The 7,372-nt window shown below is 41.0% G+C and overlaps 1 non-coding gene across 1 annotated transcript; it reads right to left on the reverse strand.

Annotated features, from left to right (window-relative positions):
- Nucleotides 1-399: 399 nt before the first annotated feature.
- Nucleotides 400-471, reverse strand: trnap-ugg (transfer RNA proline (anticodon UGG)). Its single transcript has one exon. It is a non-coding gene; the product is annotated as a tRNA-Pro (tRNA).
- Between the last annotated feature and the right edge of the window lie 6,901 nt (nt 472-7,372).

Genomic DNA, 7,372 nt, shown 5'->3' on the forward strand with positions numbered 1-7,372 from the left:
AATGACGGTCATGATATGAATCGATGTCTCCATGTTGCTTAAGAGCTTCACATAGCATTGGTGGTATAGTGGTGAGCATAGCTGCCTTCCAAGCAGTTGACCAGGGTTTGATTCCCAGCCAATGCAGAGCATGAGATATTCACTAGTTTCAGGGGCTGGGTGTCATTTCAAGTCTATTACATTGGAATCAATGTCCTTGTTCGTGGAAGTCAGATTTGCTCTTAGTTTTTGCAGGTTTTCTAAATGAAGTGCGATATTGAGCCAACTAGTGAATATCACAATAGATACGCAGTCCATCGCCTAAACCATTCAGCCACCTCGTCCTGCACCCAAGAGGTGGCTGTTTGCAACCAGTGGCCAGAGATCTGCCTGTCTGAGCTTGTTAAAAGATCTGCAAAAGGGCTCATCCGGGATTTGAACCCGGGACCTCTCGCACCCAAAGCGAGAATCATACCCCTAGACCAACGAGACTTAGACAAGAATAAAATTGTTTTGCTTTCTGCGGCAATTACAATGAGGATATCAATTGTTCTTGTCCATGGTGCTTGGAAAGATTGAACCTCAAGTGAGTGTTTGTGCTATACTTGTGAGCATAGCAGTCTTCCAAACTGTTGACCAGGCTTCAGTTCAAATCTTTTGTATTTCATCTGCTGTGTCTTTCACATTCTGTCTTCTTAAGCCGCGACAGCAAACTGATGATGAGTGTTGACAAATGAATATTGAGCAAAATGAGGTCAATTAATATTTTAAAAGAGAAAATGAAAAAATAAAACTTAAAAAAGAATGGAGCTCATTTATTTTGAGTCGATTGATGCATCAGTACGTGAATCAAAGTAAACGAACGTAAAAAATACCCATTCAAATCGATCAGTTTTCAACTAGAGAGATAGAAACGCGTCGTATCTGTCTCAAGCCTCCATACCGTTTGACCTACCGTTTGACCTACAACATCGTATGACCACTCCCTGGAAAGGGGAGACCCTCACGAACACGGTGGTGTTCTCAATTTGTCTCTACGTCCCCCACAAGTGTCAGGGGACTCGTCTGAAGTCGGAACCCTCTATGTGCAAACATGTTTGTAGAATCCAAAATCTTTGGGCTACAAACTAATGTGACCCCACTTGTCACAATGTTCTCCGTTTTGCCCTACGTTTTCCACAAGTGTCACGGGACTAATCTGAAGGTAACAGGTACTGATTAAAATGATAGATTTTTTAACCAGGGACCTCTCGCACCCTAAGCCATAATAGTACAACTATACCAACGATCCGTTTGGTCAAAGAATTTTCACTTTCCACAAAAATGACGGTCAGGATATGAATCGATGTCTCCATGTTGCTTAAGAGCTTCACATAGCATTGGTGGTATAGTGGTGAGCATAGCTGCCTTCCAAGCAGTTGACCAGGGTTTGATTCCCAGCCAATGCAGAGCATGAGCTATTCACTAGGTTTAGGGGCTGGGTGTCATTTCAAGTGTATTACATTGGAATCAATCTCCTTGTTAGTGGAAGTCAGAGATTTGCTCTTAGTTTTTGCAGGTTTTCTAAATGAAGTGCGATATTGAGCCAACTAGTGAATATCACAATAGATACGCAGTCCATCGCCTAAACCATTCAGCCACCTCGTCCTGCGCCCAAGAGGTGGCTGTTTGCAACCAGTGACCAGAGATCTGCCTGTCTGAGCTTGTTAAAAGATCTGCAAAAGGGATCATCCGGGATTTGAACCCGGGACCTCTCACACCCAAAGTGAGAATCATACCCCTAGACCAACGAGCCTTACACAAGAATAGAATTGTTTTGCTTTCTGCGGCAATTACAATGAGGATATCAATTGTTCTTGTCCATGGTGCTTGGAAAGATTGAACCTCATGAGAGTGTTTGTGCTATACTTGTGAGCATAGCAGTCTTCCAAACTGTTGACCAGGCTTCAGTTCAAATCTTTTGTATTTCATCTGCTGTGTCTTTCACATTCTGTCTTCTTAAGCCGCGACAGCAAACTGATGATGAGTGTTGACAAATGAATATTGAGCAAAATGAGGTCAATTAATATTTTAAAAGAGAAAATGAAAAATAAAACTTCAAATTGAATGGATCTCATTTATTTTGAGTCGATTGATGCATCAGTACGTGAATCAAAGTAAACAAACGTAAAAAATACCCATTCAAATCGATCAGTTTTCAACTAGAGAGATTGAAACGCGTCGTATCTGTCTCAAGCCTCCATACCGTTTGACCTACCGTTTGACCTACAACATCGTATGACCACTCCCTGGAAAGGGGAGACCCTCACGAACACGGTGCTGTTCTCAATTTGTCTCTACGTCCCCCACAAGTGTCAGGGGACTCGTCTGAAGTCGGAACCCTCTATGTGCAAACATCTGTTTGTAGAATCCAAAATCTTTGGGCTACAAACTAATGTGACCCCACATGTCACAATGTTCTCCGTTTTGCCCTACGTTTTCCACAAGTGTCACGGGACTAATCTGAAGGTAACAGGTACTGATTAAAATGATAGATTTTTTAACCAGGGACCTCTCGCACCCTAAGCCATAATAGTACAACTATACCAACGATCCGTTTGGTCAAAGAATTTTCACTTTCCACAAAAATGACGGTCAGGATATGAATCGATGTCTCCATGTTGCTTACGAGCTTCACATAGCATTGGTGGTATAGTGGTGAGCATAGCTGCCTTCCAAGCAGTTGACCAGGGTTCGATTCCCAGCCAATGCAGAGCATGAGATATTCACTAGGTTTAGGGGCTGGGTGTCATTTCAAGTGTATTACATTGGAATCAATGTCCTTGTTAGTGGAAGTCAGATTTGCTCTTAGTTTTTGCAGGTTTTCTAAATGAAGTGCGATATTGAGCCAACTAGTGAATATCACAATAGATACGCAGTCCATCGCCTAAACCATTCAGCCACCTCGTCCTGCGCCCAAGAGGTGGCTGTTTGCAACCAGTGACCAGAGATCTGCCTGTCTGAGCTTGTTAAAAGATCTGCAAAAGGGATCATCCGGGATTTGAACCCGGGACCTCTCACACCCAAAGTGAGAATCATACCCCTAGACCAACGAGCCTTACACAAGAATAGAATTGTTTTGCTTTCTGCGGCAATTACAATGAGGATATCAATTGTTCTTGTCCATGGTGCTTGGAAAAATTGAACCTCATGAGAGTGTTTGTGCTATACTTGTGAGCATAGCAGTCTTCCAAACTGTTGACCAGGCTTCAGTTCAAATCTTTTGTATTTCATCTGCTGTGTCTTTCACATTCTGTCTTCTTAAGCCGCGACAGCAAACTGATGATGAGTGTTGACAAATGAATATTGAGCAAAATGAGGTCAATTAATATTTTAAAAGAGAAAATGAAAAAATAAAACTTCAAATTGAATGGATCTCATTTATTTTGAGTCGATTGATGCATCAGTACGTGAATCAAAGTAAACAAACGTAAAAAATACCCATTCAAATCGATCAGTTTTCAACTAGAGAGATTGAAACGCGTCGTATCTGTCTCAAGCCTCCATACCGTTTGACCTACCGTTTGACCTACAACATCGTATGACCACTCCCTGGAAAGGGGAGACCCTCACGAACACGGTGCTGTTCTCAATTTGTCTCTACGTCCCCCACAAGTGTCAGGGGACTCGTCTGAATCGGAACCCTCTATTTGCCGACTTCTGTTTGTAGAATCCAAAATCTTTGGGCTACAAACTAATGTGACCCCACTTGTCACAATGTTCTCCGTTTTGCCCTACGTTTTCCACAAGTGTCACGGGACTAATCTGAAGGTAACAGGTACTGATTAAAATGATAGATTTTTTAACCAGGGACCTCTCGCACCCTAAGCCATAATAGCACAACTATTATATATGTTGTAGCAAGAGATTGTTTTTAGCTTACGGCCATACCAGCCTGGGGGCGCTAATCCTTGATTGGAGAAGTGACGACAGGTGCGAGTAATTGAGCTGTGAGTGTTTGCTTGAGAGTGTTTGCTCGAGAGCTATTTTCGTTTCTTTTTTGGATTTTGCAATATAATTTATTGTTTTTTCATTTGGATAGTTTTTTAGTTTTGTTTAGTTTTCCCCCCCTGCAGTTTTGCTGCCTGGGGGAGGTTTTTTCGCTTTCATTTTTGATTTACAATGACGGACAACATGGCAACGACAAACGGAATGGACAAGGACAACGAAAATGCGCAACGGAAGGAAAACGAAAAAGGAGGAATGAAATATGGAAAAGAATACACGGTGGCAATTGAGTTGGTGGGAGAAGAAAAGGTGACGACGATGGAATTACTACGAGCAATTAAGGAGACGTGTGGAGAGGGGGTGGGATGCCGAATGAAAGGAGATAAGAAATATGAAATTACGATGAGAAACGGAAAAGGTAAAGAACGGCTAATGGACGGTATACGGATAAAGGACAACAAGATACTGGCGAGAGATGTGAATATTAATGAATTGGTGGTGTCTTTTATGAATCTACCGGTATATATAGAAGATAAAGTTATACTGGACAAGTTGAGAAGCTGGGGAGTAACGACCGTATCGGAGATAAGGAGAAGAGTTTGGCCTGGAACGGAGGTGGTTGACGGAACAAGGTTCTGTAAAGTTAAATTTACGGAAAAAGTCACATCATTGCCATATTCCACAAATATTGAGACGCTGGAAGGAGCTGAATACTTCAGGGTTATTCATGACAAACAGATCAGAGTTTGTAGATTGTGCATACAACCTGGGCACATAGTTAAAGATTGCCCTGAATTCAAATGTTTCAAGTGCGGCAATCAAGGCCATTATGCGAGAGAGTGTGTCGGAGAGAAGGAAAGGAATGTTTGTGGAAGATGCAGAAAGAGATTGGCGGAATGCAACTGTGGAGAAGTTATGACTGAAGAGGGGAGTCAAGTACTATTCGAGGAAGCAGTTGTATCATCGCAAGAAGGAGAAGAAGATGGAGGAGAGGACGTGGTGGAAGGTGGAGAGACGGAGGAAGGAAGAAGGGAGAAGAAGGAAGACAAGAAGATTAACGAAATTGGGAGCAGTATGGATTCGGAAATAAGAAGATGGAGTTTTCAGGAGGAGGGGGGGAGTGGACTGGGGGGAAGCACGGGGGACTCACAGGTTTTAGGGGAAAGCACAGTACAAACAAGAACCTCGGGGGGTGAAGAAATGGAGAGGGTTTTAAGTTTAATGACAATAACAGAGACGGGTATGAACACGGGGAGCACAACGACGACTACACATGAGACGGAGATGAACATTCCAGAAACGGCGGAGAACACGGGGAGCACAACGAACATTCCAGAAACGGCGGAGAACACAGGGAGCACAACGAACATTCCAGAATCGGCGATGAACACGGGGAGCACAACGAACATTCCAGAAACGGCGGAGAACACGGGGAGCACAACGAACATTCCAGAAACGGCGAGGAACACGGGGAGCACAACGAACATTCCAGAAACGGCGATGAACACGGGGAGCACAACGAACATTCCAGAAACGGCGATGAACACGGGGAGCACAACGAACATTCCAGAAACGGCGATGAACACGGGGAGCACAACGAACATTCCAGAAACGGCGAGGAACACGGGGAGCACAACGAACATTCCAGAAACGGCGATGAACACGGGGAGCACAACGAACATTCCAGAAACGGCGATGAACACGGGGAGCAAAACGGACGAGGGTGTAAAGAAGAAAAGTTGGCTGGATGAAATGGACTTGGAGGAGATATCGGACTCGGATGATGGGGAAAAGTTTGAAAGAATGAGAGGAGGATACTGGAAGAGGAAAGCAGCGGAGGGGGGGGGAGAGAAAGGGTGGAAGAGGAAAGAAACTGGATAAAAGGTAGAGGATAATGAAATTATATTTTATAATTTTATTATTTATTAGTATGGTCACAATAATGTCGATAAATGCGAATGGGTTGAGAACAATAGGAAAATTTAATAGAATAGTACACATAAAGAATTCTGATATTTTATGTATTCAAGAGACTGGGATAATATGTGTGTTTTAGAAGTACAGAAAATATGGAGGGATTTATTTTATTTATCTAAACAATGGTAGGGGGAATTCATGTGGGGTTGCAATTTTAATAAGGAAGGATGTAGTAGAAAATGTGAAGAAGATATATAATGATAATAATGGGAGGATTTTAATTTTAGATTTTGAGTATATGAGTAGGGTTTTTAGGATTATAAATATTTATGCGCCGAATAATGAAATAGAGAGAAGGAATTTATTTTTAGAATTAGCGAAATGGTGCAAGGGAAACTGTATTTTAGTTGGGGATTTTAATGTAAAAATGGATAGACTAGATATGACAAGGGGAGCTATTTTTAGAAGTGACGTATCTAGGGGGGTTTTAAGGAAGATGATGGTTGAAAACAATTTAATTGATATATGGAGGGAGGAGAATCCGAATAAGAGAGAATTTTCTAGAAGGCAGGTGGTTTTAGGGGAATTGAAACAGACACGGATAGATTTGGTTTTAGTAAATGAAGGGTTAAGGAATTTTATGAAGGATATTAAATATATTTTTACAACTTTTAGTGATCATGCTGGGTTAACATTTTCGGTGGGGTTAGATAAGGAAAGGAAAGGGGGGAATATGGTGTATGAATGCAGGGTATCTAGGTGATGAGGAATACGGGAAACAACTTAAATCTTTGATAGAAGATGAAATGGAGGATAAGCAAAAAGGGAATGATAAGTGCAAGTGGTGGGAAAATGTTAAAGAAAAAATAAAAGTTTTTAGTATTAGATATGCAAGGAAGAAGAGGAGTAGGATGACAAGAGCAGAAAATTATTTAAGAACAAAATTGAATGAAGAAATGAAGAAATGTGATAGTGATCCTGATTATACTATTGAAAAGTTTTTAGATTTAAAAGAAAAATTGAGCAAATGTGAAATAGATAAGTGTAAGGGTGCAATTATAAGAAGTAGGGCAAAATATGTTTTAGAAGGGGAGAAATGTACGTAGTTTTTTCTTGGTTTAGAGAAAACTAAACAGACGAAATCATATATTAGTGAGATTGAAAATGTAAAGGGTGAAGTGGTAAATGATTATGTTGAGATATTAGAAACAGTACAGAATTTTTATAAGGATTTATTTAAGAAAGGGGAGGTGGATGAGGGGTGTGTAAAAGAGATTTTAAGTAGTGTGGATGTGCAAATTGGTGTTGAGGATAAGCAAATGTGTGATAGGGAGATAACAATGGATGAAGTGAAAGATGCAATTAAGGGTTTACAAATAAATAAAAGTCCTGGAGTAGATGGACTAATTGCAGAGTTTTATAAAATGTATGAAAGTATTTTAGCACCTATTTTATTAGAAGTATATCAATATATGGAAGACAATAATAC

This window comes from Salmo salar, unplaced genomic scaffold, assembly GCF_905237065.1.
Source record: "Salmo salar unplaced genomic scaffold, Ssal_v3.1, whole genome shotgun sequence".
NCBI classification, from domain to species: domain Eukaryota; kingdom Metazoa; phylum Chordata; class Actinopteri; order Salmoniformes; family Salmonidae; genus Salmo; species Salmo salar.